This window comes from Peromyscus leucopus, chromosome 2, assembly GCF_004664715.2.
Source record: "Peromyscus leucopus breed LL Stock chromosome 2, UCI_PerLeu_2.1, whole genome shotgun sequence".
Taxonomy (NCBI): domain Eukaryota; kingdom Metazoa; phylum Chordata; class Mammalia; order Rodentia; family Cricetidae; genus Peromyscus; species Peromyscus leucopus.
The window spans coordinates 119,393,587-119,409,317 of NC_051064.1; the positions used below are offsets into that span (position 1 = coordinate 119,393,587).

General features: G+C 45.7%; 1 protein-coding gene across 13 annotated transcripts in view; it reads right to left on the reverse strand.

The window, feature by feature from the left end:
- Positions 1 to 15,731, reverse strand: part of St3gal3 (ST3 beta-galactoside alpha-2,3-sialyltransferase 3) — a 216,909-nt gene that overhangs the window by 31,525 nt on the left and 169,653 nt on the right. The window lies entirely within an intron of this gene.

Genomic DNA, 15,731 nt, shown 5'->3' on the forward strand with positions numbered 1-15,731 from the left:
GAGGATTCTGGGAGTCAGACCACCCAGGGTGAGGAGGAAGGCAGATTCACAGTGACACAGCAAAGTGGGGATGTAAGGGAGAGAGAACTGTGCTCGAAAAGAGAAAGAAAAAGCAGAGTCTGTGATTAGGGTGCAGGGCTGAGAGGAGAGGTCGGATCAGCTAGAACTGGGGTGCACTTGTTAGTGGACCCTAAGTTCCTATGGAGGTGGGGAAGTGGTTAATAGTGTAAGGCGATTCACTTGGGCTCACAGGAAAGATAGAAAGGAAAGAAGGAAAAAGGGGAGGGGAGAGAGGGAGGAAGGATGGAGGGATGCTGAGTGGGGAGGAGGAAATGGCAAAATACTCCTCTTCTTGGGCAGGGCAGGCTGAGGCTTGGGGATGACTGTACAGGTGACAAGAATTGTAAGGGAAGTGGGGACAATGGACAATGCCACAGGAGTTAAGCTCTGGAGATGCCTGGAGGACACTTCACATGGAACCCAGCACCCTGGTTTGAGACCCTGCACAGGCTGGCAGCCTTGGAGGTGGCGAGCACACCGACTGGGCTGGGAATCCCGCTGTGGGCCCTCCTGATCAAGAGGCCTAGGCCTTCAGTGACCCACACACCTTTGCTTCTGACTCAACCCCAGTTAGCTCACCGCGCAGCGGAGGCTACAGGAGAGCATCCCCTCCCCACACCGCCCAGAAGCTAGACCATCCCCTCCTCACAACCTGTAACCTTAAGCATCCATTTCCCCCATCACCACTGACTCCGTTATCCCACCATCCCAGGAGGAATAAGCTAGTCAGTCACTCAGAGGTCTAATATGAGAGACATTGACATGAACTTGAAAGGGATGGGAAACACTCCTGCTCTCTCCGCCACTGTTACGAAGATGGCCACACTCACGGCCGTGACGGTCTGCCTCCAACACTCTCCGTCAGGGTTGTAGGTGCCAGCAGGAGTCAGCGCTTTCCTTTGTTCAATTTCTCACATATAAAATCCAAATAAATTGATAGCATATTTGAAGCTTTCTTGAAGGCAAACATTTTGTCCAAGGTCTACGAGAAGCAGCAATGGGAACCGGTCTCTGGATGCACACACATCAAGAACTGCCCCCTCTGTCTCAGGACGGACCCTACCGAATTTTTGTAACGTTCCAGAGTCAATCTTGGATGGGATTTTATCTACTTCCCAGTATGTACAGGGTGCCATATGCTAATAAAATCTCAGATCTGGCCTAGTGACCTACATGTATTTCTCCCCTTCTCTTCCTTTCCCATTTGTCCTCCAGATCATCACAACTTTCTTATCAGTTCTACTCTGAAGAACACCATATTTGGAGGGCTGGAGAGACAGCTTAATGGTGACCAGAGCCTGCTGCTGTGCCAGAGGACCCAAGTTCAGTTTCCAGCACTCACAAGAGGACCCAAGTTCAGTTTCCAGCACTCACACCAGGGGGCTCACAAGCACCTGTAACTCCAGCTTCAGGGCATCTCGGACCCTCTTCTGGCCTTCAGAGGTACCCTCACCACATGCATAACACGCACACATAAATAACAATAACACTTTTTTTTTTTTAAGATAGGTTCCCACTGTGTAGCCCTGACTGGCTTTGATCTTACAGAGATTCTTTGCCTCCCAAGTGCACTACCACACCCAGCAGTACCATAGTTTAATTTTTTTAAAAACAAATTTTTTTTTTCAGGCTGGGTGGTGGTGGCGAACACCTTTAATCCCAGCACCCAGGAGGCAGAGGCAGGCGGATTTCTGTGAGTTCGAGGCCAGCCTGGGCTACCAAGTGAGTTTCAGGAAAGGTGCCAAAGCTACACAGAGAAACCCTGTTTCGAAAAACAAAAACAAACAAACAAACAAAAAACCACCAAATTTTTTCCTATGTGATTTACTTTTGCCTCTTGTTTTATGTGAATGCTATAGGTCCAGTAATGAAGAAGTGTGTGTGTGTCCAGCTCTGTGTGTGTGTTGTGTACATGAACACACACACATTTGTGGGGTCAGAGGCTGACACTGGCCGTCCTCCTCCATGGTTCTCCACCCATGAACCTGGAGATCCATCCACCTACCTTCCCAGTTCAGGGATGACAGACAGACACAACAGGATGACAGACACAATGGGATGACAGACACAATGGGAGGACAGGTATGCTGCTTCAGTTTTTTATGTCTGTGCTGGGGATACAAAGTCAGGTCCTCAGGTCTGCACAAACACTTTACCAACCGACCATGTCCTCAGCCTCTAAAATTATGAAAATGGTTTTAAAATGGCTTTTTTGTGTGACGTGTAATATGTGCTAATTTGGGGAAATGTGCAGGCAAGCACACATGTACCCCAATCCTGTACCACAGACACAATTACCCCTTTTGGCACGTGTCAAAACTGATGCTCCCTTGCACATACAATTTTGTAGACTTCTTTCTCCTAATTCAGAGAGACTGGGTCCCTTTACAAAACCTGGAAGCTGTTGATAATGTGACCCATTTTAGTCCCTAAAAGTGAAACAGAAAAGAAGGGACAAATGAAAATGTGACTAAGAAAAGCAGGAGTTTCCAAATTAATAAAGAGTCAAAAAAAGTTTACAGAACAGACTGTGGAAAATCCATTAAATGGGCCAGATAAGGCCTCATAAAAACTGTCCGTTTTCGGACTATAACCTACTCCTTTCCTGCTTTTATGATGTTTTCAAACACCTGCCACTCGGTCTCATCCTTTTACTGGGCCTTCGTGTTTCAGATGCTCACTCTGCAGCCTATTTTTATATCCCTTCAAAAAAAACAAGTCAGCTCCTCTAGGGTTTCTCGCTGCTGGGTGGCTGCACCCCTTTACAAGCAGGGCCCCTCCCCTTGCAGTGTACATACTCTTTTAAACTTAATTTTTTTTCTTGTTATGCTGTGGGTACAAACCAGGTCTTCGTGTCTGGCAGACAAGTACTCTACCAATAAGCTACATCCTCAGCCCTGATTTTTCTTTTCTTTTTTCTTTTTGCAACACGGTTTCTCTAGTTAGTCCTGGCTGTCCTGGAACTCACTCTGTAGACCAGGATGGCCTTGAACTCAGAGATCTGCCTGCTTGCCTCCTAAGTGCTGGAATTAAAGGTGTACACCATCACTTTTCTTATTTTTTTTTTACATTAATTTTATCTATCTATCTATCTATCTATCTATCTATCTATCTATCTATCTATCTATCTATCCATCCATCCATCCATCCATCCATCCATCCATCCATCCACCCACCCACCCACCCACCCAATCTATCTACCTACCTACCTACCTACCTATCACTCTATCTATCACTCTATCTATCACTCATCTATCTATCTATCTATCTATCTATCTATCTATCTATCTATCTATCTATCTATCTATCTATCTATCTACCTACCTACCTACCTACCTACCTACCTATCTATCTATCTATCTATCTATCTATCTATCTATCTACCTACCTACCTACCTACCTACCTACCTACCTAACCTACATCTATCTATCTATCTATCTATCTATCTATCTATCTACCTACCTATACCTACCTACCTACCTACCTACCTACCTATCACTCTATCACTCTATCTATCTATCAATCACTCTATCTATCACTCTATCACTCTATCTATCTATCTATCACTCTATCTATCTATCTATCTATCTATCTATCTATCTATCTATCTATCTATCTATCACTCTATCTATCTATCTATCTATCTATCTATCTATCTATCTATCTATCTATCTATCATTTATCTATCGTGTGTCTGCATGTGTGTGGAGGTCAGAGAACAGCTTGTAGGATTTGTTCTCTCCTTCCACCACGTGGGTCCCAGGGGTAGAACTCAAGTCTTCAGGCTTGGTGGCCGGTACCTTTATCCACTGAGCCATCTCACTGACCCATCTTCTTCCCCTCTTATTTTTTATTTAGTTCTTTGAGAATTTGTACATATTCACCTCTCCCCCAGTTCCTCCCAGATTCAACTCCTCCCCAAGTTCCCTACCCACCCAACCTTGTACTTTTTTTTTTTTTAACCCATCAAGTAGACATTGCATTCTCTTGGATGTGAGGCCTTCCGAGGGAGCATGGTCTATCTACCAGGAGCAATGTCAGAAATAAAACTGACTCCCTCCCGGGTTATCAGTTACCAATAGTTCCTCAGCCAGGAGCGGGACCTGGTGCCCCGTCCCCTCTCTACACTGGGATTCCGTCTGGCTTGCGCTTGCTCAGGTCTCGTGCACGCTGTCACACTGCTGTGAGTTCACGTGTGCTGCTGCCCTGCCGTGTCTGGCAACCCCTGTTCCCTGCAGTCACCCATTGCCTCTGGCTCTTAGACTCCTCCCCAGTGATTCCTGAGCCTTGGGAGAAGGGGGGTGACACAGACATCCCATTGGGAGCTGAGCACTTCACGGTCTTTCTCTGCTGGACCAGTTTAGATCTTTGTGATCTTTTGTCTTTTTGAGGCAGGGTCTCATGTAGCCAAGACTAGCCTTGAACTCCTGACCTTACAGCTTCCACTTCTGGGATTATAAGCATGACCCACCACACCAAGTTCCCAGACCTAGATTTTTTTTTAAATAAAACATTACATTTTTCTCTGCCCCTTCCTCCCTCTAATTCCTCCCAAGTACCCCCTAGCTCCCTCTCAAAATTAAGGCCTCTTTACTTGTTATTGTTTTACACACACACACACACACACACACACACACACACACACACACACACACACGCCTAAGCATATAAACACATCCTGCTCCGTCTGTTTGGCGTTGCCTGTATGCATATGATTTCAGGGCTAACCACTTGGCATTAGACAGCCAATCGGGGGCTCATCCTTGAGGAAGACTCTTTCTCCATCAGTATTCCTTAGTTTGCCTGTAGTTTTCTTCCAGACCTATTTTAAACTGTTTCATTATAAAAGTTTCATGCATATAAAAGCAGGAAAAACTCAAATAATAAGAGCAGTAGCAATCAGTACAGTGAGCTTCCCACGGACCCGTCAGGACCGATCACCTTGACTTGGCAATCATCAGCTTTGGTGATATATTGTGTACCCTAATAAATTTGCCTGAGGATAAGAGGACAGAGCCAGCCACTAGATTAGACACAGAGCCAAGCAGTGGTGGCACACACTTTTAATCCCAGCATTTAAGATCTTATGCCTTTAATCCCTGGGAGTAATACGGCAGGACAGAGAAAGGTGTATAAGACATGAGGAAACAGGAACTCTCTCTCTCTAGGCTGAGGATTTTGTATTGGTAAGAACTAGTGGCTGGCTGCTCTGCTTCTCTGATCTTTCAGCTTTCACCCTGATATCTGGCTCTGGGTTTTTTTTTAATTAAAAGACATTGAAGATTCGAACAACAATCAACCATCTACTTTTTTTCTGTTTCTGTTTGAAAACTCCTAGAAATGATGCCATTTTGTCACAAAATAGTTTACCATTAATTTCCTCTCCATATGTATAAATTGGTTGAGAGAGAGTCTCATATAGATTTTGCTGGTCTTGGATTCTTTTTTTAAAAAAATATTTATTTAGCTATGAATTTTATGTATATGGGTGTTTTGTCTGCATGCTTGTCTGCACACCAGAAGGGGCATCTGATCCCACTAGACCACAGTTACAGATGGTTGCGAGCCACCATGTGAGTGCTAGGAATTGAACTCAGGACCCCTGGAAGAGCAGCTAGTACTTTTAACTTGAATTCTTGGTCCTTTATCCTCCACTTTCCAAGTGTATCACCACCCTTGACATCCCAGCATTAATTTAAAAAATTATTTGCTGGAGCTGGAGAGATGGCTTAGAGGTTAAGAGCACTGGCTGTTCTTCCAGAGGTCCTGAGTTCAATTCCCAGCACCCACATGGTGGCTCACAACCATCTAATGAGATCTGATGCCTTCTTCTGGCCTGCAGACATACATGCAGGCAGAATACTGTATCCATAATAAATAAATAAATTAAAAAAATTATTTGTTTATTTATTTTTGAGACAGGGTTTCTGTATGTAACCCTGGCTGTCCTGGAACTCACTCTGTAGACCAGGCTGGCCATGAACTCACAGAAAGCCTCCTGCCTCTGCCTCCAAGTGCTGGGGTTACCAGTGGGCATCAACCTGCCCGCTGGTGCTAGTTCAATAGATGGTTTGTTCAGATTTGGACGGAGGTGCAGTCCACACATTGCGCTGATCTCTTTATCTCTTAAATCCATGGTTTGTTCCTTTCTCTCCACCCCCATTTCCATCTGTGGTGAAGAACACGGCACTTGTCCTATAGACGTATGTTTTCATTATAGAACATATAAGGACATGTCTGTAGGATATATTCTTTCCCTGACTGCATCCAGATATTGTTTGGCATGTTTCTTGTCATTTGTCGCCTGTAAACGGGGGCTTCATCAGATTCAGGTTCTGTCCTCTAGAAGAGGACCTCTGGGACACACAGACACTCCCTGTGGCGTTAAGAGCTGACAAAGTTTGCATACGGTGCCCAGGGCCTAGACCCGCTCCCTCTTTAGATGCTGGAAAGGAGCCTTCATTAATGTCTATCAGCACTCATCAACTCTTTGGTCATCCTCAGCAACTGGGCAGACGGGAGAGACAAAGAAAATGCCTGATTTTCCCCTTCACTGACCAATTTTCAGGGCAATGAGATGACTCTTTAGTGCCTTTCAGAGCTGGCTAACGAGATTATTTCCCTCTTTAAATCATTAAGGAGTTATACATCTTATTTTATTTGCTAATGCCAATTCACTGTAATTATGACTCTCTTTGACATTTAGAACAAGCTGTCTTTGGCCACTAGAGCCTTTGCAGTTTGGCTCCTGAATTCTTGGGTACACCTTTTCCCAAGTCATTGGCTGAATCTAGCAATCTCTGATAAAGACCTGGCTTTCTTACATCAGAAGATGTTCCAGATTTATTCAGTCCATTTTTTGGTCCCATCTGGACTCCATCATTCGCCCAAGGTGCTGGAAATTATTCAGAGAGATCCCCATGACAGTGCCAGGATTCTCCTGTGCCTACAGGTTGCTCACTGTCCCCAAACCAGGAAACAGCTTTTTGAACAACAGAAAAATCATTTGTACTGATATTCTCAATTTAAATTTATACTTACAAGAAATGTGCTTGCTTTCTATTTCAACCATTTTACTTAGATACAACTCTTATAACACAAAATTCATGTTTATTGACCTCATTTGATTTTATACTGTGCTTCTCTCATTTTATTTAATTTTCTTATCTTTCTTACCTCAATATGTAGCCCAGGCTGGACTGGACTATATATACATATACATACACACACTTTTTTTACTTTTTTTTTGGAGACAGAGTTTCACTATGTAGCTCTGAATTCACTATGTAGTCCTGGAACTCACTACATAGATCAAGCTGGCCTCAAGCTCACAGAGATCCACTTGCCTTTGCCACCCAAGTGCTGGGATTAAAGGTATGTACCCACCCGGCTTGGCTCTTTTTCCTTAAAACTATTTTTTTTTTAAATTACATGTATGCTTGTGTGTCGGTGTGTGGGTATGTGCATGCGGGCACAGGTCAGAAGTGTTGGATCCCCTGGACCTGGAGTTACAGGTGACTTGTGAGCCACTCAATGTGGAAGCTGGAAACTGAACTCAGGTTCTCTGCAAGAGCAGTGTGTTCTTAACCAATGAGTCATCTCTCTAGCCCATGATGCCTCTTTGCTGTTAAGTTGAGCTCCTTTCTAGTAACATCAGCACATTGAGTTGCTTTATCCTAGTATATACATGCAGGCAAACATGAACACACACACACACACACACACACACACACACACACACACACACACACGACATTTTCAGAACAGTACCAGCATCATTACTCATGCTAAATTAAAAACAAATTGTGTATGTGTCAGAGGATAGCTTGTAGAAGTTGACTCCTCCCTTCCACCATGTGGGTCCTGGGGATTGAGCTCAGGTCTTCAGTTGGCTGCAAGGACCTTTATCCACTGAGCCATCTCTCCAGCCCTACTCACACCACTCTCACACTCACCCTCTCCACCACTCACTCTACACTCTCCAACTCACTCTCCAACACTCTCCAACTCACTCTCCAACTCACTCTCCAACACTCTATAAACACTCTACAACTCACTCTACAACACTCTACAACTCACTCTACAACACTCTCCAACTCACTCTACAACACTCTCCAACTCACTCCCACACTCTCCACTCACCCCAACTCACTCTCCAACTCACTCTCCAACTCACTCTCCACTCACCACCTCACTACAACACCCCCCACCCACCCCTCCCCACTCTCCCACTCCCCCCCCCCCCCCCCCCCCCCCCCAACTCACTCTCCAACTCACTCTACAACTCAGTCTACAACACTCTACAACTCACTCTACAACTCACTCTACCCCCCCCCCCCCTCTACCTCACACACCCCCCCCTCCACCACCTCCCCACTCACCTCATCTACAACACTCTACAACTCACTCTCTAACTCACTCTACAACACTTCTACAACTCACTCTAAAACACTCTGCAACTCACTCTACAACACTCTGAAACTCACTCTACAACACTCTGAAACGCACCCTAAACTAAGAGCACTCAAGTCCCCCCTGCATCTTTTTCTCTGTAGGGAACACCTGTACACAGAATGACAAGTGCTTTTGCCACTTGAAATAATTCAGATGCGTTGAATTCATGAGTTGGGTTTTGTTTCATTTTGTTTTACAGGGGCTGCTTTCCTCTCATGTTAGTTGAATATTATCTTTTGATGTCATAAAGCTTTATATAGTTCCCAAATTAAATTCACAAAACAAAATATTCAGAGAAGCCAGCTTTCACCTGTGCCCATCTCTTAATATCACTTCTAATCCCTCATGGTTCATTCTCTCTCTGTCTCTGTCTCTCTCTCCTTCCTTCTTCCTCCTCCTCATCTTCATTCTCCTCCTTCTCTTTCTTCATCTTCCCTCCTTTCCTTCTTCCTCCTCCAAACTTGAAAGCCTCTTGCCTCAGCTTCTTCTGGAGTTACTGACACAGCCATTCCATTCCCAAAGGTAACTTATCATACACATTTGGACTATTGATTTTTTTGTTTGTTTGCTTTTTGTTATTGATTTTTTGGTTTGTTTGCTTTTTGTTTTTTGAGACAGGGTTTCTCTGTGTAGACCAGGCTGTCCTGGAACTCTCAGAGATCCTCCTGCCTCTCCTCCAGAGTGCTGGAATTAAAGGTGTGCGCAACCACTGCCAAGCCTGACTATTGATTTTTATAATAATAATAATGATAAAACCCCCAATATATCTGGATATCATCCCATAACATACACTGGACAATTTATGTATCATGTAAAATGCAGTCAGTCTCTTTGTTTCTTATGTTTTATGAAACAGATTCCAACAGTAGTTGCTATCAACAGCTTCATGTTTTTTTTTCTTTTCTTTTGGAGATATCTTCTCACTGTGTCCTGGCTAGCCTGGAACCTGTGACCCTCCTGTTTCCAACTCCTGAGATAACAGGTGTTTACCAGTGCACCTGGCCCCATGTATCTTTTCTCTTTGCCAATGATGAGTCCCAGGAGGGTGTCTGCTGAATCAAAAGCAAACTGTGTCAGAGTACTGTTGCTCCATACTGCCAAACTGTTCTCCACAGAGACTGTGACATTTTGTGACACCCATTGGCAATATATAAAGTTCCATCCCCCAAACTGATGTACTGGAAGAGGACATTGCTAAACTTCAGTTTTACCACTCTGAGAGCAATGGAATGGTGTCTCACTGTCATTTTCTTACTTTGGGGTTTTTTATAATTTTATTATTTTTATGTGCCCGAGTATATGTCTGCATGTATGTCTATGTACTACATGCATGCTTGGTGCTCACAGAGGCCAGAATATGGTGTTGGATTCTCCTGGACTACAGTTACGGATGGTTGTGAGCTGCCATGTGGGTGCTGGGAAGAATCTGGGTCCTCTGGAAGAGCAGCCAGTGCTCTAAACCATAGAACCATCTTTCTAGTCTCCCGTTTTTTTTTTTTTTTTTTTTTTTTTTTTTTTTTTTTTTAAGACAGGGTTTTACTGTGTAGTTTAGGGGAGTCACTATGCAGCCCAGTTTGGCCATGCACTCACAGGAGTCTTCTGGCCTCTTGAATGCTGGGGTGACAGACACATGACACCACACTGGCCCTCACTGCCCTTCTAACCTTACTTCCTCCCCGCTCCCTTTCAATTAAACTATTCATTGCTTTATCATTCTGTGTGTGCACAGGCATCCTTCAGGGGACAGCCAGACTGTGATGTGGACTCTCTCCTTCCACCTTCCCAAGGCTCTGAGGATTGAACTCAGGGTGCCAGGTGTGTGTGGCAAGTGCCTTCACCTCTGAATCAGGGCTTTTACTTCTTCTCCTTTTTCTTTTTTCTGAGACAGGGTTTCTCTACCTAACAGCTCTGGCTGTCAAGGAACTCACTTTTTGTGGACCAAACTGGCCTTGAACTCACAGAGATCCCCTGCCTCTGCCTCTCAAGTGTTGAGATTAAAAGTGTGTTACACCACTACTGCTCGGCTAGCCATGACTTTTTTTTTTTTTTTTTTTTTTGAGACAAGGTTTCTCTGTGTAGTTTTGATGCCTGTCCTGGATCTCGCTCTGTAGACCAGGCTGGCCTCGAACTCACAGAGATCTGCCTTCCTCTGCCTCCCAAGTGCTGGAATTAAAGGTGTGCACCACCACTACTCGGCTCTAGCCATAACTTTTTAAACGCAGCCTCTAGGGCACTAGGATCACAGGTCTGCACATCCCACCTGGTTGCATGTTGTTATGAGTAAGATCACTAATCATTTCATATATGAAAAGGTCATTTGTGGTTTTCTGTGAACTTTAACTTTGTTTAAACCTCTTGTGTTTCTTTCTACAGGCATTAATCTTTTCCTTTTTTTAAGTCATGAAGTTTTTTTTACATATTAAATATATAAACCCCCTGAGATAAAATTACATTTCCTCCAGTTCGTTTGTTTACTTGGCTTGTGGCATTTTCCTTGCTTTCTTTTCTTCTTTTATATTTGCTAGCTTTTTTATTGTTCTGGGTTTTGAGGTCCAGGACTAAGTCTTCCTCACCCCTAGGCGACAAAGAAACCCATCCACGATTCTTTCTGCACTTTTTCACATTTAAATGTGATCCATCTTGGCTGGTGTAAAGACTAGATCCATTTTATCTATTTCCAAGTCTATCAAGAGACTGTCTCCTTCAGGACTATGCTATGGTTCTTCACTCTTAGGTGTGCATACGCATGTGTCCATGGGTATCCATCTGTCTGCGTCTGTGTGTCCGTGTGTGCGTGTGTGCGTGTGCACACACATCTTGGTCCCCCTTTCTGTTCCACTGACACTAGCTGTACAGAGTCAAGGGCGGTGCACACCGATCCCTCAGTTCAACCTGTGCTAGCTCAGCCTCCAGCCTTCGTTCCTTAGCCTCGCACAGGCTCCCCTGGTTAGAGGGTTAGAGTTTCAGGATGGGAATAGGGCATGGTACACGCTACATTGTTGTGTGTTCTTCCCTTACAACTCTCAGAAGAGAAGGCGGATGCTAGAACTTACAGGAATCACAGCTAACACTCTTAACTTTCATATCACCAATGCCATCACCACCACCAAAAACACCACCAACAATACCACCACCACCACCACCACCACCAACAACAACAACAACAACAACAACAATAATCCCATCACCACCACCAACACCACCAACAATACCACCACCACTACCACTACCACCACCAACAACAACAATAATCCCATCACCACCACTACCAACACCACCAACAATACCACCACCACCAACATTATCATTACCACCTAAATTTACTTTTACCAGGCTTTCAATAAATCACCTACAAATCTGCCATGTGCAGTGAAGATTCAGCATCTGCATCGCCTTGCATGTGAATCCAGTCTTTGCTCATCATTTTTAGAAACACCAATGTCCTGAAAGCTTCGTAAGAACTTCCTTCGTTCTAGTCACCCTTGTTTCTACTCCACATCAACCTCAGTTTCTCAGCCGGAATCTTTCATCCCTCTGAAAACATTCATCTCCAACATTCTTGCACACATCCGCCTAACATTCCATTTTCTCTTCTCTGCTTTGTGTTGTTACTCCTGGACCCTGGGTTTCTAAACACATTTCTAGTCTGTCATCTCCCTGGCTAGAGCCCATATCCATCTCTTTTTTTCCCCCAAACAGGGTTTCTCTGTGTAGCTTTTGGTGTCTGTCCTGGATCTTGCTCTGTAGACCAGGCTAGTCTCGAACTCACAGAAATCCACCTGGCTCTGCCTCCCAAGTGCTGGGATTAAAGACATGCACCACCAACCCCCAAGCCACATCCATCTCTTAAGTGACTTTCTTGTTCAGGACTACATGCCCCTCCCTCTGCTTCATCTTTTTGTCCCATTCAATTGTCCCCTAACCAGAAATTGATCTAATCCCACACCTTTGTACCTTTTATTATGATATGGGACCAGCAAGGAATTTCAGCCAGAACATTCTCCCTTCATCCAGAATATCCAGATGCACACATACACAAACACATGAACATATAAACACATGAACACACACACATATATACTCAGATGAGTACATAAACATAAACACATCTACACACAGATGAACATACACACACACATATAGCCACTCACACGAGCATCTACCCACAGATGAGCACATGCATCTACACATAGATGAACACACATATACACACTAGGCAGACACTACCAGTTCACAGACCTGAACCTCGACTTGGCTTGGCAGCTTTCCCAAACATGCTCCACAACTCTGACGGTCCCAGCTTCCTCGGGCAGAATCTCTCTTATTTCAGAGAAAACCCAAGACCATCAAATGGAAACTTCATCAGCTCTTGCTTCCCAGACTGCCAGGCCCTTTACCGATCTGTAAGTCTGGTTTCCTTATCCAACCCCTACTCTACCAGAGCTGGTGCCGACTTCATGCTGTGGATTCTTTTCCTGCTCCACGGGTCTTCCTCATGGGAGCAAAATCAATCAATGTTTCCTTCTTTTTAAAATGATTTCTTTTTGTTTGTTTGTTTGTTTTTTTCAAGACAGGGTTTCTCTGTGTAGCTTTGTGCCTTTCCTGGCTCTCACTCTGTAGACCAGGCTGTCCTTGAACTCACAGAGATCCACCTGCTTCCGCCTCCCGAGTGCTGGGATTAAAGGCGTGCGCCACCACCGCCTGGCTTTAAAAAGGTTTCTAAAAATGTTTTAAAATTATGTTTGTGGGCTGGAGAGATGGCTCAGTGGCGAAGAGCACTGGCTGCTCTTGCAGAGGACCCGGGTTCGGTTCCCAGCACCCACATGGCAGCTCACGACCATCTGTAACTGCAATCCCAGGGGATTCAATGCCCTCTTCTGGTCTCAGCGGGCACCAGGCACGCATATGGCACACAGATACACATACAGACAACACTCATACATTTAAAAATTCATTTAAAAACAATTTTTCTTTTATTTGTATGTTTTGTATGTGCACATGTGGTGTGTGTATGGTCAGAGGACAATTTGCGGGATCTTTCTCTCCGTCCACCATGCGGGTCCTGGAGATTGAACTCAGGTTACTGGGTTTGACGGCAACCCCCCTCCCCCCATCTCGTCATCTCGTCCGTCAGCCCCTTAACAAACCTTCCCGACCATGTTACCCCCTTTAGCTACAGACATCTTATCCCTAGAACTTTTACAAAGAGCAGAGGAAACTCTGTCCCCCTTCATCCCATCTGTCTTGAGTCCTGAGGCCACTGCTCTCCTGGTCATCCTGCATCTGTGGCCCCCTGGTCACACTGGCCCTCACTCGTTTGCCTGTGTTGTCTCTCTGCTTTTCACACATGGCCCTCCTCTAGTCTCCAAATCTTGCTTCTCTGTTTAATTGGAAAATTTGGTATTTCCTCTAGAAAACCTCCCAGGCCTCCCCCAGGGGGACCTGTCCTCATTGGCACTTTGTTGGGCACCTGTGAGGTGGCTCAGAGCCTGAGAGGCCTTGGAAGCTGAGCCAGGGCACACAACAGGAAACGTGGGGGCGGGTGATACAGTGTGTGTGTGCCACTCTGAGGTGGCCTGTGGTGGAATCTCACATAACACCCAGAACAGTACCCAGGGCTCCTCTCCACCCCAGTGTGCCGGTAGGGGGCCTGGCCAGTGTCCTGGTAGCTTTTCAGATGAGGAATGATCGGTCAGGGTATTAGGGATGTGGGGTGCCTGACCTGTTTGCCCTGGCCTAGTGGGTAGCAGGGCAGGCTGACGCAAGCGCTAGCAGACAGGCCCCAGCCCGCCAGCCCTGCCAGAGCCCGGGCACTGAGGCAGCCTCAGGATCGGGTTCCAGCAGGGTGTGTGAGTGCGTGAGAAGGTGCAAGGGAAGGAGGAGGCGGAAGTGGTAGAGACCTGCCTGTTCTTTTTCCTTAGATCTAAGAAGCCAGTGGTTTGGGGGACTTGGGGCCCTAGAGGGGCAGTACCTGAAGGTAAATCTGACCTGAGTGCCTCTATGGCAAGTCAGGAGCCAGGAGCATGCCCATCTGTTGGCTTATACACTGAGACAGGACCACGGTGAGGCATCGCAGTCAGCCTGCCAGCCAGGAAAGATAACATGGGACCCTCCTAAAGGATTCTCCAGCTCAGCAGTGTGCCTGAGGTTCAGTGAAGGAAGTAAACGCATTAATAAAAATACGTTTAGTGTGTGTGTGTGTGTGTGCGTGTGCGTGTGCGTGTGCGTGTGTGTGTGTTTGTGTGTCTACCACCAATATCACAGCCCATTTTTGGAGAGCAGAGAACAACCTATAGGAGTCAGTTCTTGCCTTCCATCAAGATAGTTCCTGGGATTAGAACTCGGGTAGTCAGGATTGGTGGCAAGCACCTTTACCTGCTGAGCCACAGCACCAGCCCAATCCAAAATACTTTCTAAGGCTGAGAACATCAACCCTATGCCTAGAGGCCAACAGGAAAGTTGACTGGGTCATATTATCATAATGAGTGATGGGTTACATGTGGGCACCAGCAAACCCCATGTAGATCTTCCTTCCTGACACTCCCCACACCCTTGTATCCACATAGAAAAGGTGCCTTTGCATGTGAGCTTGCTGGATTAGAACACTAATCCACTTCAGCTTTGTGTGTCTGGCGGGTGGCCAGCCTTCTTCTAGAAATACGATGGAAAGCACAGGAAGGCAGAGCCTTGCACTGAGGGCTTGGATCAGACATCACAGCACTGTCTGGTAGACTCAGCTGTCGCTTTGTGTCACCCCAGCCTGAAAATGATACTTATCCAGTAGGGGAAAAGCCAGATCCCACAGAACCACCTTTCGAGAACCCACAGTGAGGAGGATGGGTACACAAAACAGAGGGATGCAGGTTTCTCAGACCCACCTGGTCTTGCTTAGGATCTAATCGCTGCAACGCTGCCGTGAAGGGTCTTGCACGATAAGACCCTGGGATGTGTCTAAGCAAGGAAGAGAAATGCGTTCTAAACGCCTCGCCAGCCTGATGCTGCCCTCTCCAATGGGAAAGCAAGAGTCTAAGCAGGAAGGGCGCTCAATCTTTTGGCTAGGTGGGCATACACCCTTGGAAGGCAAGCTCAGGGGCAAAGGGACAGACAGCAGGTGTCAACCCCTGAGGACAATTCCACATGAAGCGCCTTTCTCCACACTTATTCAGGACTAGCTGGAACAGGAGACTACGTCTCTGTCCAGCAACTGCTGGCCACC